Source organism: Ambystoma mexicanum, chromosome 4p (genome assembly GCF_040938575.1).
Source record: "Ambystoma mexicanum isolate Mex_15411 chromosome 4p, UKY_AmexF1_1, whole genome shotgun sequence".
NCBI classification, from domain to species: Eukaryota; Metazoa; Chordata; class Amphibia; order Caudata; family Ambystomatidae; genus Ambystoma; species Ambystoma mexicanum.
This window is the reverse complement of record NC_090927.1, coordinates 40409845-40425813: the sequence shown is the minus strand read 5'-3', so window position 1 is coordinate 40425813 and position 15969 is coordinate 40409845. Positions and strand designations below refer to the sequence as shown.

General features: G+C 45.8%; 1 protein-coding gene across 1 annotated transcript in view; it reads left to right on the top strand.

The window, feature by feature from the left end:
* The window catches only part of LOC138452729 (uncharacterized), a 381209-nt gene that overhangs the window by 323186 nt on the left and 42054 nt on the right, over window positions 1-15969 (top strand).

Below are 15969 nucleotides of genomic sequence, written 5' to 3'. Positions count from 1 at the left end.
TTTCTTCTTCTATTTTGGGTATTTCCTCCTCCTAAACGCCAGTTAGTGAGGTTTCCTGATTTAGAGGCCGCCCTCTTGGCTCTTCTGGCTGCTTTCTTCCTAGTGCGCGTCCATGAGCGTTTACTATTCAGGGACTTCACTACCGTCATCCTCCCCACTGTCCCCTACTGCCTCATTAATGACCATCTCTTTCTTCCTCCCCCTGCCTCTCTTTGTTAAATGGCATCTTCATTACCCCCATCATTGTCACTACCCAGTAAGATCTCCACTTTCGTTGATTGCACATTGTCAGGTAGGCGGGGGCCATTATCTTTGGAACGTACCTTCACATTTGCAACCAGCGTTGAAGGGCCAATGGGACCAAACCACTGGCTGTTGGGATTACCCTTTCCCAGACCAGCCAGAAGCACTGCGTTGATTTGTATCTGACATGCAATATTGTGCGATAGTTTTAACAGAATTCTGAGGACAAAGCTTGTTGCTTCATAATGTGCCTCTTTCTCTTTAGGTTTTTCCCCCAAAAAAGTTTCCCATGTTTCCCGCTCATTCCTAGAAATGTTAAGGTCCTGATCTTTGATAGAATTAGATGTTATATCATTTAGTCCAGTAAGCAGAGGTGAGCAGGATAGACGTGTAGAGTCAGAGATTCCCAAGCACAGATTCATCTCCAACACTACTTAGGGCATTAGTTGTAGATTTTACAGCTTTCTCAGCTGCCGCTTTTTCTAGGTTGATCATTTGACCTTCCAGGCTGTAGCAGCGGTTAAGGAGTGAGTTATTATCCAATTCGGGCGTTGTACAGGCTGCCTCGTCGACCAGCATCACTGATTCAGCTGCTTCATTGTGTATTTCAATGGGTACTGTGGTGACAGCTGGCCCCAGAAAGAAATCAGTGATTTTCTTTCTGTCGAGGAGGAGGCCATATTCAAATCGGCCTCTTCCTGAACCGGCACCAACTTATTGTGCCCCTTTGTTTTAGAGTTAAATTTCTGTTTGTCTCATGATTGCCAAACAGAAACACACCATCAGCTCTTTCCAGTTAACCAATAACACCAATTATTGGTTTTCTTACTTTGACTCAGCCCCCTGGGGGAGCCACAGGATCAGGGGCGGCTCAAAGACTTAAAAGTCCACAGCCACTGCCCCTGATTACATGAATTCAAAATAGACGCAGGCAGAACCAGTCTTGCCAAACCTGGACTGCAGTTACAGCAGCGATCTGCACTTACTGAGGACGGCTCAAAGACTATCTAACTGCACAGTCGCATACTAGAATGAGAGCGTAGGTTGCTTTTAACCAGTATAATAGGAGGAAAATACCAGGTTCAACTTTCAACGTTCCAGAATTATCACCAAGTAACAATAAGTTCCTTGTAACGTAGTTCAGAAGTACGTAGTATCAAGACAGCAACCAAACTTCAGAGAACGTTTAGGGGATTGACATATATTATCAATCTTACCAATTGCCCGCAGCGTGTTGCCCACCGCCTACCGCCTGCAGACTGTCCACTTCAGGCTCCTCTTCACAGCGAGATTTTGTTGAAAATGTGGGCAGAGTTTTTCCTCGGTACGGCAGAAAATAACACGTTGGAACAGCCACTAGACAGCCTTTCCTCCTCACGACCAGATAGCAGAATCTTGTGCTATTATGCTCCACCTTTTATCCCTTTGGGGAAAGGAAAGGGCCGTCAGGTGTGTGTGATTTGGTTAATTTCTCTTAGAGTGGTACTTGTATTATATGCGATCTCAGAAAAACAATGCCAGTCGTTAGTTCAATCAATAATAACCAATGTGTTTATTGGTACCACTCTAAGAGAAATATAGATTTTCGTTATTGATTCAGTCACAATAAAGGAACTTGGAGTGCAGACCCCAGTACATATTAGCACCAAAGATTTGCCCCAAGAGAGGAAGTATCAAAAGCCGACAAGGGCTGAAACCTAATACAAAGATGATTCGGTTAATTGCCTGACTTTGCCTGGCCCTTGGGTTGGACATGTCAGGTAAACAGCATTATAATTAGCCTGTTTTCTTTTACTGTATGGGAAGGTGTTTGTATTGGAAAAGGACGGTTGTAGAGTTTCCAAATATCCTGGAGGGTCGGAAGGGAAAAAGGTGTTATATGGAATTATAGTTCTTGTCCTAGGGGTTTGAGTAATCTCGGAATGGTGGTTTTTGTAGGGCTTGTGAAATGAGTAGGAGGGTTTATGGGCATGGTAGTTGTCGGTCCGATTCGACTGGGAATTCGGAAAATGATTATCCGAAAGACGTGGTTGATAGGGTTTAGGAAGCAAATGGGATCGTAAACCGAACAGAGGGGATTGTGAGAACTGTAGTATTTTGTCTGGATAGGTTGTGTGTTCTTGAATGAATTATCAGAGGGACATGGAGAAAAATGACCGGGAGTATTCTGGCAGGCAACAGAAAAATAGGATTCCGAGAGAGGTTATTTACTACTGTGATGAGTTTGGGCTTTTAATTGGTTTACCAGAGGTGTATGGGTGGTGGAATTCTAAAAGGGAAGCGTCATTGGGAGGAGGGGAGATAGCTGTGGTACAACCTACAAAGGTTTCAAAGATCTCGTTCTCCTCTCCTGCTTCCTCTGCATAATACCGCATCTCATCTGGAGCTTTTCCCTGAGCATGACCCCGGGCTCCCCTGCCCAGGTGATCCTCACTTGCTCGTCCACCCCCAGGGTTGGGATCTGAGAGCGCCCGCCCTCCCCTGGCCACCTGAATAAGGGATTCTCGAGGTCTACTTGAGAGAATACCCTCAGGTTTCTCACAGATGTTACGGTGAAGATGGATCCCACCCTTGGGGCTCCTCTGCTCCAGTAGTTAGCCAGTGGCATCCCACCTTGGCATCCCTGCATTCTCATGAGCACTTGCCCATCCGTACTGATCCTTGTATTTATCGACGTCTCTCACTGCACAATTGTTATGTGCATTTATAGGAGCAGAGAAGGGTTGTTTTTACAAACACACTGCGCACTGAGACTGTAATAGGGAAACCCTTTAATTGGGACAAAATTTGTGTGGTAAGCGTAAGGAAAAAATTGTGCTTGCAACTGCATTTCAAGTGGAGCCCGAAGTTTCCTTTTTTCCTTACACTTACCACACACATTTTGTCCCAATTAAAGGGTTTCCCTATTACAGCCTCAGTAGAAGAGCTTGTTGCTCGAAACACGTGTCAGGCTACCTTGCTGCGGACTAAATATACATTAACTTGCATTTAATTTGTGTGTGTGCGCAGTGTGTTTGTAAAAACAACCCTTCTCTGTTCCACTGTGGTCAGGACGTGGCAAGTCCCCACCCCTACACTCACCTGCAGCGCTTTCCACACCACCTTATTTTACGCAGGTCCGTGCACTGAATCTCACTGTCCTTTAATTGCCAACCTTGTCTTCATTGCATTTATAGGAGCACTGTGCAAAACCCTTTTGTATAAGTAAGGGAAATGCAGATGCACAAGATTTGTAAAAGATTAAATGTCGGTTATTGTGTGGAAGCTTCCTAGGTGATAGGGTTATTTGTAAATGTTTTAGAAGTGATTGGTGGATGGATGTGTGACTGTTTGTAGGCAGGCATTGAGCGAGTGTTACAAATGTAAGATTTAAAAGGGTAGAAGGGCTGCCCTGTGCGATGGTGCCCACGTGCCATCCGGGTCTTTTTAATGATCCATGGCCTGGAACGGGGACTGTGGAGACCGTGGATAGTTATAAAGGTTGTCCTTTTAATATTTTTCTCTAGTATACAATTGTCCATTAGTACCCTGGGTGGGGGAGCCAGCCAATTAGGTGGCTAAGAACGCGGGCTTGAACGGCCGGTACAAGCTTGTGTTCCAAGCTGCCTGACGGCCGGCTCTTCCCGCTGCCATCCTCCCCACCATCCCCCGTCCCATTCTTTTTTTTATCCCACCTACTTACCTTATCCGGGGTGCTGATGGCCTTCATGGGGCTGGAACGGGGGGATGATTGTCACATTATTACTATTAGCATACCACAAAATGGTAATGGAAATGTTGGAGAATCTTATTCAGTCTTGTCTACTTTACTGAGTAGATGGAATCTTTAAGATTATTTTTTTAGTTCTATTTTCTAACTGTGAAAGGTGGCCTCAAATATTGTCTGCCCAATATCCAAGGTAAAGTAATCAAATTAAGGAGCAGGGCTGCTGGGCTATCCATTCAACAGGGAAGATTCCCCTTTTTCCCACCACTGTTTACATCAAGAGCGACACAGGATACGACCATGTTTTGAAACTATTAAAATGCATGCACAAGTCTCTATAACAGATAATCATTGACACATATTAGTTGCTTTCAATCCCTCCTGGCGAGCCACTTGATTACAATGGTGAAACACATGTAGAGGAATTGAGGAAAACATATTTTTTCTTTGTATCCGGTTCCAAAGAGGGAACTTTTTTTTTGTTTAGGTACCAAGTTTCGACACTAAAAATGCTTTGATATTAAAATTGCTTTGACATTGGACATTGTTATGGTCCCTTTCTTGGATGGGAACTTCACTCTACCATCACTGGAAGGCGCTGACAGTTCTGCCGGGGAGTACTTTGGCATTCCCGTTCTGGTGATGGGGGTGTAACAGAAAGTAGAGGAGCGTAAGCTTGGGGCAGGTCCATCATGTATGCTACTGCGCCAGGCTTCTGGAAAGCCTGTGGTTGACGCTGCACCTCAGCTGCCCCCCGAAGAGGCCTTTTCACTGCGGGATGCTGACTGTTAAAAAGCAGGTTCCAGGCTCTTTAAGATTTCTTCAGGTAAGTTTATTTCCACGTTCTTAGTTACATATCCACATGAAGACATAAAGGACATAAGCTGTGACAACACCGGCTCCCATCTCCCAGGGCCAGCCAGCTGTAACCGCCTCTAAACAGAACACCCACTCAGAATATTCCATCACCCACACATAAACATTCCACATGACATCTCAAGCTACCTCATCTCGGGCAGGCACAATACAACACACCTCCCTCCTTTAATAAACCATACATGCACAGAACAAGTCACATACCAGAACAACACAACTACCACCTTCCATGATATATGCACACGTAACACTCAACTGGCAGACAGACACTTCCACGGCCAAACCCAACCATCAAAACATCACACCCTAACAAACTACATTCCATGTACCAATAACAAAAATACTGTCATCCATCTACCTGTTCCTGCCACAAACAAGCAACTGAGCTCTCACCCCAGGACCTGGCCAACTCTGAAACTGGCTACTTCACCTACATTCCTGAACAACCACAAGACTGCTACACCTCCTACCACCTGCCCCGCCTACAACAACGCGGGTATTCAGTCTGCCACCCTGGAACCCCAGCAGGCCTCTAGACTGCCACTCTAGAGAACTGAGACCTCAAAGCCTCCAAAAAGACAATCACAACCTCACTCCAACAGGGATTCACAAAGTGGAAACATACAACATCACTGAGATAACAAACACCCATGGTCTTAATACCATACTCATTACACCAGACCAGCATGTACAAGCCTTCCAAACACATTGGGAGTGGTGGCCACGCACTCCCAATGCCAACATCAATGACTGGTAAAAACTAAACGGTCTTACAGCAAGGAAAACATCCTAACCCAAAACAAGCTGTTGAACCCATGGATACAACGAAATCCACAATAAATACCACAAGTAACATAGAAAACAATGTACTCATCATCTCAGGACTTACCACACTCAATACCGACGGGTCATTACCAGGCGTCCCCAGCTACCCCTTTACCACCAGCTACCTACTGTCCAATGTGATGAGAAGGATAAAAAAAACCTAGAGGAGGCGCTACCTCCCTCACAGAACAACCTCATCGCTGTTCAACCTTTACCGGAATCAGGTAACCCCTATAACCAGACCAATCCCCTCACATGAAATTAGAAAATCCTAGCATCCTTAATGAAAGAGTCGAGGCGCTACCTCACTCTAGAACAATCGCATGGGCGTTCAACTTTTACCACGACAGTTAACTACCCAAACCAAACCAAACCAAAACAATGTAAGGAAAACTATATACCCCACTGACATTACCCAAACAATTCAAACCATGCATTTCACACTGCAACACTTCCATGCTGAATGTGAGTTCACCCAATACCCAACACTCACTGACTCTCTCCAACCTATCTGAGTCAGATTCATCATAACATGCATTCCAAAATCATAGAATGCTGCAACCATATGCTGTCAACAATACATAAACCGCATTGAAAGCATTTGCGTTGTGCACATTTGAATACAAAACCATGTTGCTCATAGTAAGTAAAATCCCCAAAACTAACACTTTTATGAACTAAAACGTCCATAGCCATTTGTAGGTTCTTAAGCGAACCTATGAGTCCATAGCCATTTACACAGGCTCTACTGACATGTGCAATATAGCTGCAAATCCTCAAAATGATTAAACATTACCACCCATCTTACACTAACAGCAACGATTTATGCACATTAGTGTCCATGTGCCATGGTGCTTGGCACTCGAAACCTGCAATTCCTCAAATGAATTATGCTAAATACCCTTCAATACAACATATTACCACACTATATTGTTACCGTTTCACTTACCCATTTACATAACAGAACAGCGCCGTTTAAGATGCATGTATATCTTCTATAAACACAAACTCATTTGCATCCTCGCAGTGCCCCCATTCTACAGATTCACATCGCACCAAGGCACTCGCCATCCTGCACATGCAAAATGCTCCGTCAGTTTTAAATAGGTATATTAAAGTTCCAAACTACCCAACATTTTGACTGTTACTCTCTGCACAAGCCTATACCCCACCATACTGTCATGACCTAAAAATGTCACCTTATTTGTGGGCCGCTACCTGTCGCCTCACTAACTGAGACGGAGCGGCATGCCAGCATCACAATCCGCCGGAAATGTCTCTTTTGCCAAGCAGAGACCACAGCATTTGGCACCTAAACAAACCATGTCTCTTGGATCCGATTCGTATCATAGGGTTCTCTTGTTCTAAGCATTGTTAATTCCTGCCTTAATATAGCTGCACACCTATTTTGCTTCCTTCCTTCTAAGACACACGTCTTGCCAAACGTCAGATTCCTTAAAGTACTTTCCCTTTTACATCCTCAGGGCAAACAGCACTTATAATATGAAGCTCTAACAATAGCACATTCCAAAGGACATTCTACGCTTCACCATCTCCCCCTGCTGCATGTGTGACATCATCAGTCACTACTGCTCAGCAGGGCTATGCAGAGCTTCATAGGCCAACGGTCGTTCACTTCCCAGGAGACCTCGCCCCGAAAGGCTCATAAATCACCAGAGTTTCAGACAGCCAAAAACATGATGTGCACGATAAGCACAGTACGGTGCTGCCAGGCTCCCATAACTTCAAAGCCTGCAATTCTCTCGTGAGAAGGACACCGTTTAAAACAACAGCTCCCCATTGCTATGAGTGCACAAGACATGGGAGTGACGTGTAGTCAGGCAAACAGTCCTCCTTGTTCATGTCAAATTCACATCCATTTCCCAAACTCAGAGCAGCGTCTCTTTTTTTCTATTGCCATTCTAACTTTTAAAAAAACGTAGAGTAGCATCACATTGCTCCCAGTGGGCTAGCTCTTCATTACATCTCATGGAGGACCAGGGTACAGCGTTTGCTTTCAACATCAATTTCCCAGTATTGCCAGGATTATCTTTCACCTGCTGGTCCAGCGCCATCTCCAGCCCCCAGGGCAGAGCTCTGCCTCCTACTTAGGAGCTGCCCATCCAAAAAGGGGCCTCTTTCTTGGACTTCCCCTGAACCCTGGGACGCAGTCCTCCTTCCTTCTCCTGGAGCTGATCCCTCTGCAATGGGGCCCAATTCCTGTTCCTGCCCCTGCGCTCTGGGGAGCCATGTCAGAGCTTCTCCCTGGGGCCCAGCTTGCCCACTACTTATGTGCGCCAGTCCCACCAAAGATGGGGCTTTAATCCTCCGGCTCCCCCTGCACCCTGCCCTGGGTGATGGGACTTACAGTTTTTGGGGGCGGTGTTGTCCTTCTCCAGAAGCTTGTCCTTCCTGCACCCCCCGCAGCAGGGTCCTCAGTCCATCAGCTTGTGGCACATAGGTTACCAAAGACCGACTGGTCACCATTGTTAAAAAGCAGGTTCCAGGCTCTTTAAGATTTCTTCAGGTAAGTTTATTTCCAAGTTCTTAGTTACATATCCACATGAAGACATAAAGGACATAAGCTGTGACAACACCGGCTCCCATCACCCAGGGCCAGCCAGCTGTAACCGCCTCTAAACAGAACACTCATTCAGAATATTCCATCATCCACACATAAACATTCCACATGACATCTAAAGCTACCTCACCTCAGACAGGCACAATACAACACTGACTATGGAGTGTTCGGCCTGGCTCCTGGAGACCCATTCAGTGAAAGGAAGATAGTCGTGTGGATGGGCATGCTCTCTCTTGGCCTTGCACTGATATGCGATGCTGAGGAGAATCTTATGTTGGCAGAGAGCACTCTCCACATGTTGTCAAGTTCCTCCTGGATGCCCTGAAGCTGCTGAACCAAAGCAGCAACATTGTCCTGAAGGCGGAGATCCTGCTGAACACGTTTCTACCACATGGGCAGCTGCTTTGCCTGAACCATTAGTTTGTTCAGGCCTTAGAAAAGGAACTAGGCCCCTCTACACCCAAATGAATACATTTCTCCTTCACAATTGCCCTGATGAAAGACTTGGCAGAGAAATCTGCTGGAGAGACCTCTGGAAAGTTAATAATGAGCGTATCTTTAGCATTTACTAGACATGTGAGGTGGTAAAGTAATGGTTTATAATAATTCAAAAAAGGTAGCAGGCGCTCCTCTCCAGAAAGAACATGGCATGATAACTTGGTCTGAGATGAGAGTTTGCAGCACGCGCTTTTTGCTCACTGTACCTTTCACAGATGGGAAATATCCATTTGCATATCAGTCTTTGTCCCGCCCACATGGGCAGTCCAGCACCGAAATGCTATGGCAATTCCTCTCTGAACAAGAGTACCAAAAGCAACCTCATACACGTGTTTCAGCCTTGTTGGGCCGCATCAGTGAGGTGAAGCTTTCTCTCTCTGAGCAGGGAGTCCACGTCTGGTTGTCCCCATGTAACTCAGGGTGACCAACCCCAAGTTCCTTGCAAATATTTCAAAAAGGGTAGCAGGCGCTTCTCTCCAGAAAGAACATGGCATGATAACCTGTTTTGAGATGAGTTTGCAGCACACGCTTTTTGCTTACTGTACCTTTCACAGATTGGAAATATCCATTTGCATATCAGTCTTTGTCCCGCCCACATGGGCAGTCCTGCACTGAAATGCTATGGCAATTCCTCTCTGAACAAGAGTACCAAAAGCAACCCCATACACGTGTTTCAGCCTTGTTGTGCCTCATCAGTGAGGTGAAGCTTTGTCTCTCTGAGCACAGTGTGTGAAAACAGAAAAAGAATATCGAGGCTGAGTACCCCAAAAGGAAATACACCGAACACGGGTTACAAAGGAACATACAAAGTACTTTATTTTTATACTGAATCCAGTTACAAAAACAGAGCAAAATCAGATAGCTATCGGCCCTCAGTACAACACAACGGACTCCAGCGTGGTATAGTGTGTTCAGTGAGAGACGCTGTACATTAGAATGCATTTGCTTTTTATACATTTGGTGGGCGCGATGCACAGCCCCACTTCGGGTTAATATTCCTTTTAATACATCACTGATCTAGGGTTCGTGCCAAGTCTCAAATAACCGCATATAACTGGTTTGCCTTTAATACATGTATCAACAAGCGTATGCAATAACTGTGTATTCTAAAGTTTTCCATGCAGGCCTTCTTAAACATTAATGCAATGTAGTTAAACAGATGTTCTTCGTTCAGTATTTGAATACATTGGGCCTGATCACGACTTGGCCGTTACCGCCGACGGTCTTACCGCCGGCGGTAATAGCCCTACCTCCGAACTCCCCAGCGCTAATAGCGCCGGATCATGAGTTTGGCGGTAAAGTAATTCCCCATTCCCCATTGAGCCCATTCGGGAATGCCCCATTCCCCATTGGGCCCAATGGGGAATGTTCGCGCTCTTACCGCCGACGGATTTCCCGCCGGCGGTAATAGCGTGAATTTTCGGCGGGTTTCCCCCCAGCTCGGAACTGGGGCGAAATCCGCCAAAGCCCTGATTCGGCGGACCCTTAAATCCGGCGGTATTAGCGCTACCGTTTGGCGCGTCATAAATATCACCGCTGTGTGATCGGGCCGGCTGCAATCTGTCAAGTAAGGCACCGTAATAATACTACAGAAGGTGAAAGTGGAATGTGAAAGCAGACCGGAGCCCTGTGCAAGCGATCACTCGCAGGCCTGGTCTGCTGTTGGAATAGTATGTACGCAACGCGCTCGATGGCACTGAATGAGGGGTGCCGGTGAGAAACGTAAGCGTATCATCTACCGATGCGACGTTCTACATCAATAATATATTGTACATTATTAGCGCGTGCAATGCTAAGCCCTTATTAGAAAATACTCCAAATTCTACACACTGTATTGTGAGGTAGTATAGAGTCACTTAGCTGTCGGATGCAGCAAATAAGAAGAGGAAAGGACCTAGAGCAGCAGGGATTTGAACCTAAGGAAGACCCCTGATTGGACAGCAGGACAGAGCCTCAGGACTACTATGCTGCAGGCACTCATGGGGATTGTAGTTTCTTAGCTATCTTTTCTCTCTGTGTTTTGTTTGTTTTTTCTCGTGATTGCAGTTTGCAAACTGAAAAAAGAAATAAGAAAGAGAAAAAGTTGAAGGTTTTAAAAGCTGTTGGAAGCCATAATAAAGAAGTTATAGCATAACGCTCGCCTCCTATCTTGCCGTAGCATCCAGATTCTAATGGAGAGATGTTTACAGCCATCAAGAATGTTAGTGCTAAGAACATGATATTTAAAAAAAATCACAGCAACTCCACCACCTCTGCCCTTTTTAGGATCTGATCTGATCATTTTATATCCCACATATTTTTTCTCATATGTTGTCACTTGCAGTTTGTGCTACTCCTGCACCAAATATAATACGATAGATTCTTAGTTTTTGTATTCATAGGTGATTTTATTCTTCATGTATTAGTTTCATACATTCCAATCATCTAAGTTTACATGCAAGCACTTTTTCTCCCAACACATGTTTCTCCACAGCTTTTAGCCATGGTTCCTCAGGAGAGATTCATATTGTGGTGTTCACTTTTTGAAAGATAATTTGTGTTTTTTTATGATTTCAGAACTTGAAAGTGGATTTCCTTTATACCAAATTTGATAAATCTTAATCTGCTTTATATTCGCCAGGTCCGATTGCCTACAACATGCTCGCCAGGATCCAGGATGTAAAAAAAATCACAACAACTCCACCACCTCTGCCCTTTTTAGTGCAGCATGATTAGTTTATGCATTTAGCCAAGTTTCTGTGAGACAGATCATGTCAAGATTCTGAATAGTCAATAGGTCTGCCACCTCGGTGGCATGTTCAATGATGGCGCGAGTGTTCAGGAGTGCTAACTTCATCTTCCGATTAGAATCCAGTATGACATTAGCAGAGGGAGTGGGGGGGAATATCACTGGATACTGGAGCCCCATCCCTTTGAGTAATCACGGGCTCTGAAAAGAGACTATGGACAGCCATATTATAGGCTCCCTGAACAGCTGGATCCAGTATGACATTAGCAGAGGGAGTGGGGGGAATATCACTGGATACTGGAGCCCCATCCCTTTGAGTAATCACAGGCTCTGAAAAGAGACTATGGACAGCCATATCATAGGCTCTCTGAACAGCTGGGTCCAGTATGACATTAGCAGAGGGAGTGGGGGGAATATCACTGGATACGGGCGCCCCATCCCTTTGAGTAATCACGGGCTCTGAAAAGAGACTATGGACAGCCATATCATAGGCTCCCTGAACAGCTGGGTTTTGCAGGTCTTTGCATTTGCCATGTCCTTGTGTAGCGAGAGGAAAGGGTTGCATGTTATTAGACACTGGATTCAAGAGTGTAATAACCCTTTCCTTGTACGCGTTCTCCACGACTGTTTGTTTTATTCCAAACAGAATGGGGGGAAGGACACACTTTGTGTATGCTGAATCAGCACATTGGTGAAATGCGTGGTGGTGCAGCGATGCACAGGCGAAGGAGAATGTAGTTCAGAGTTTGCTCTGGCCATCTCAATCAGTTGCCAAGGATGCATAACCAGTAGCAGGAAGCAAGTACTGTGTAGAAAACAAAGTACTTACTCACTCAGTAGCCCCACAGCACTGACAGCACGGACCGGCACAGACCGACTTATCACGTGCCAGTGAGCAAATAAAAATAACCCGCAAACTACAATACTCCTGGATATTGTAGTTCGAGGTGTTAGATGTGAGATTGAGGCAACAGTTGCTTCTAATGAAGTTTAAACCCATACAATCTGTATTTTAAAACACACCCACACTGCGATTTCCTCCTTTCGAGTTCATGCACAAGGCTATTCTTAAGCCTCTCACCTATAAGACTACTTTTCCGGTGGCTGTTACTTTCATTAGGAGGGTTAGTGAACTGCAGGCTTTCTCAATTCAAGACCCGTTTGTTACTATTCATAAAGACAAAGTGGCTTTCTGCGCACACCCACGGTTTGCACCTTAATTGATTTCCAGGTTTCATGTAAACCAGTCCCTTGAACTCCCAACTTTCTCACCATCCCACCAACTAAGCTGAAAGAAGCCTCCATACACTAGATGTTAGGAGAGCAGTCGTATACTTACTACCTTTATAAGACAAAACCACTATGAAGGACGGATCCATTCTTTGTCTCTGTTGCCGCTGGTAGAGAAGGGGGACCCGCTCTCTAAGTCAAGTGTTACTCTGTTACCCTTTACTTTACGCCTAGAGCACGTTCTGCTCGAGGCACAGAAGCTACTATAGCTTTTATTGCAAATGTTCCTCTTGATTCTCTTTGCAAGGCTGCTACCTGGAGTTCTGTTCACACTTTCACTCAACATTACTGATTAGATGCACATTCTAAGACTGATTCTCAGGTGGGTCAAGCAGTGTTAAGACATCTCTTCATTGTCGTTCCTTCTCACTTCCTAACACCATCTCCTGGCACTGCTTGATAGTCTATGCACAGCATGTGCTTCAAAGCAGATTCACAAGCATCGGAAGACATCTATTACTCACCATAATTGTATTTCTGATGCTTGTATCTCCTTAGATTCACATGCGTCCACCCTTCCTCCGCTCTTGGAGTTGAAGGAACATGGACATATTACATCTTCCTTGCTTCTGTACTCGCTCACGCATTCTCTTCAGGCTCCCTCATGGCAGAACAAAAACAACTGGCGGGACCTCGGGACCTAGACATGTGAGGGACCATGGGTACACTACACGTCACAATAGGGATAGTGTTACAGGCGCGCCCAGGTCGACATCCCTTTTCGATCTTCAAAAAAAGATGCAATACTCCGTGATTACTACTAGATGTCAGACTGTATGCACAGCATGTGAATCTAAGCAGATACTAGCACCAGAAATACGATTACGGTGAGTGATGAATGGCATATATGTGTATATATTGCACATTTGTATCATAACCAATGTCCTGTTTAGTTTTTCTCAAATCATCCTGCACCACTCTAAGACACAGTGAACAGCACATCTTCCATTAGAATGCAGCTAACCCCCATGACAAAATTCAGTCTAGATGCACACATCATATCTCTCCTGCCCTCGCATTCTCTCCAAACTCCCTTTTAGCACCCATCTACATGCCTGCTCGACATGGGTGACTAACATGGATTTAGCCACCCTACTTCCCTCGTTTTGGCTAAAATGCATACACGCATTGTCTCGGGAGGATAGCTCAAGGGCAACGTGCTCGCCTTGGAAACAAGACGACGAGGGGCACCACAGATTCGATCCCCGGGTCCGCACTTAAAAACCTCTGGGTATTAAGCGCATTTTAAATAACCTATCATAGCATATCATATCATTCTACAACTCCCTGACAAATGTCCTATACATGGACCTCTGTCCCCCAACTGCGTTCATACTACAGCGCATTGAGACCGTACCAATTGTGAAAGGCGCTATGGAAATTAACGTTGCATTACATTTTGAATCGTATCCCTATGAATTAGCACGTTATACTACTCCAATATATAGTTGTGACGAATTGGGTTCTGCTCCACAGGAGTATGAGGATGAGTAGGGGTAAAAAACTCAGCAGCTAGATACCCCGGTGGAGCTGGAGCTCCTATCACTGCAGGAGCAGTGGCTCCTCCAAGACCTACAGCAACAAAGAGGTAAGCCACATGGCTTAATTCATCCTCTGTCAGCGACTGCTGTTATTTGTATCCGGAGCAGTGGCTGCACATGATTTTACCCAGCGCCCGCAAGTATGCCGGCGTCCCATTCAGCCCGAAAACACAATTTTTCCTATTGATCCCCTCCCGAAGTGCCCAATCCACCATTGTACTCCACGAGGCTTATTACAGTCCAAGATAGCCGTTCCTCGCACCTAAGGTGCAATCTCAACCTATCCACCTGGAAAACCTGCAGGCTGCGCTAGGATTGGCTGCCCACGGCATTATTTGGACCAATCCACAGCCGTCAGGCGTAAGCCGGCACTCCAACGAAGGCTCCCCTCCTTTCCCCGGCCGATCACGCCGTCCGCCAGGCTCTCTGCCCGGCAGTCCAGGACCAAATGGATAGATGCACACACCGCTACTAAGGTAATTCCTCACCTTTGCTTTGTCGCCTTCTGCGCTCTACAAGCAAGTGCCCCGATCCATGGTTTGCACCTACGGCCACACTGGAAACTTATCACGCCTCTACCCCATCTACGTGGCAACGAACATCCCCCACATGTCCTCCATACTGAGCTATGAACTCTACTACGCCTGCAACGGCTGTCACCTATTACCTCGCAGCACAAGCCAATGTTATAGCCCATACGTTCATACTGTGCTTCCTTTACAATAGGCAGATTCGCGATCTAGCAACTCAGCACTGCATGTTGTACTCGTTATCATGTTGTACTCGTTATATCTCCATTCTTGCCTCTCGAGCTTCTGTTTGCACCATCTGATGTGCATAGCATAAAAGACTTCTGCCTAGTATTGGAAATATTGACGACAGTTAACACTGCTACTATAAACCCCTATTATACTATGATGTTATGAACAGTATACTGTAGAGTGTGCGCCCATTCAAACTAACAGATGGTGTTGTTAAGCGTCTCAAACCAGACCATTGTATTCATACGACTGCCTAACTAGCCATTGTGTATACATAATGGGCCTCATCACGAGTTGGGCGGTAATGCCGGCGGTATTACCACTGGTGGTATTAGCCCTACCACCAAACCCCCGGCGCTATTAGCACCGGATCACGGGTTTGGCAGTATTGGAATTCCCCATTCCCCACTGAGCCCATTCGGGAATGCCCCATTCCCCATTGGGCTCAATGAGGAATTATCGCGCTCTTACCGCCGGCGGATTTCCCGCCGGCGGTAATAGCGCAAAGTTTCAGTGGATTTCCCCCCAGCTCAGAGCCGAAGCCCTGATTTGGCGGACCCTTAAATCTGGCGGTAATAGCGCGACTGCTGGATTTAAGGGTTACCGCCAAACTCGTGATCAGGCCCAATGTCTTTACCGATAAAGTGAACTTGCCCATCCCCTCCACCCTTACAGTGCACATCTACCGTGAATTGTCTGTACCTTCAATTATATACCCTTGACCTGTTCATGAGTAGAACTTTGCCTACCTGTTAGCTTATATTGTTACCAATGTTGTTCTGAAACCTGCCCTCCGGTGCTAACACACTTTTCTCCACTATTGATTCTGAACTGAATGCACCTGTAAGCCTACACCGCGGAATGCTGTGCGGTGTGTGTCTCGAACCTGCCACTTAATAGCCTACAGTCCGCCGTGGGAA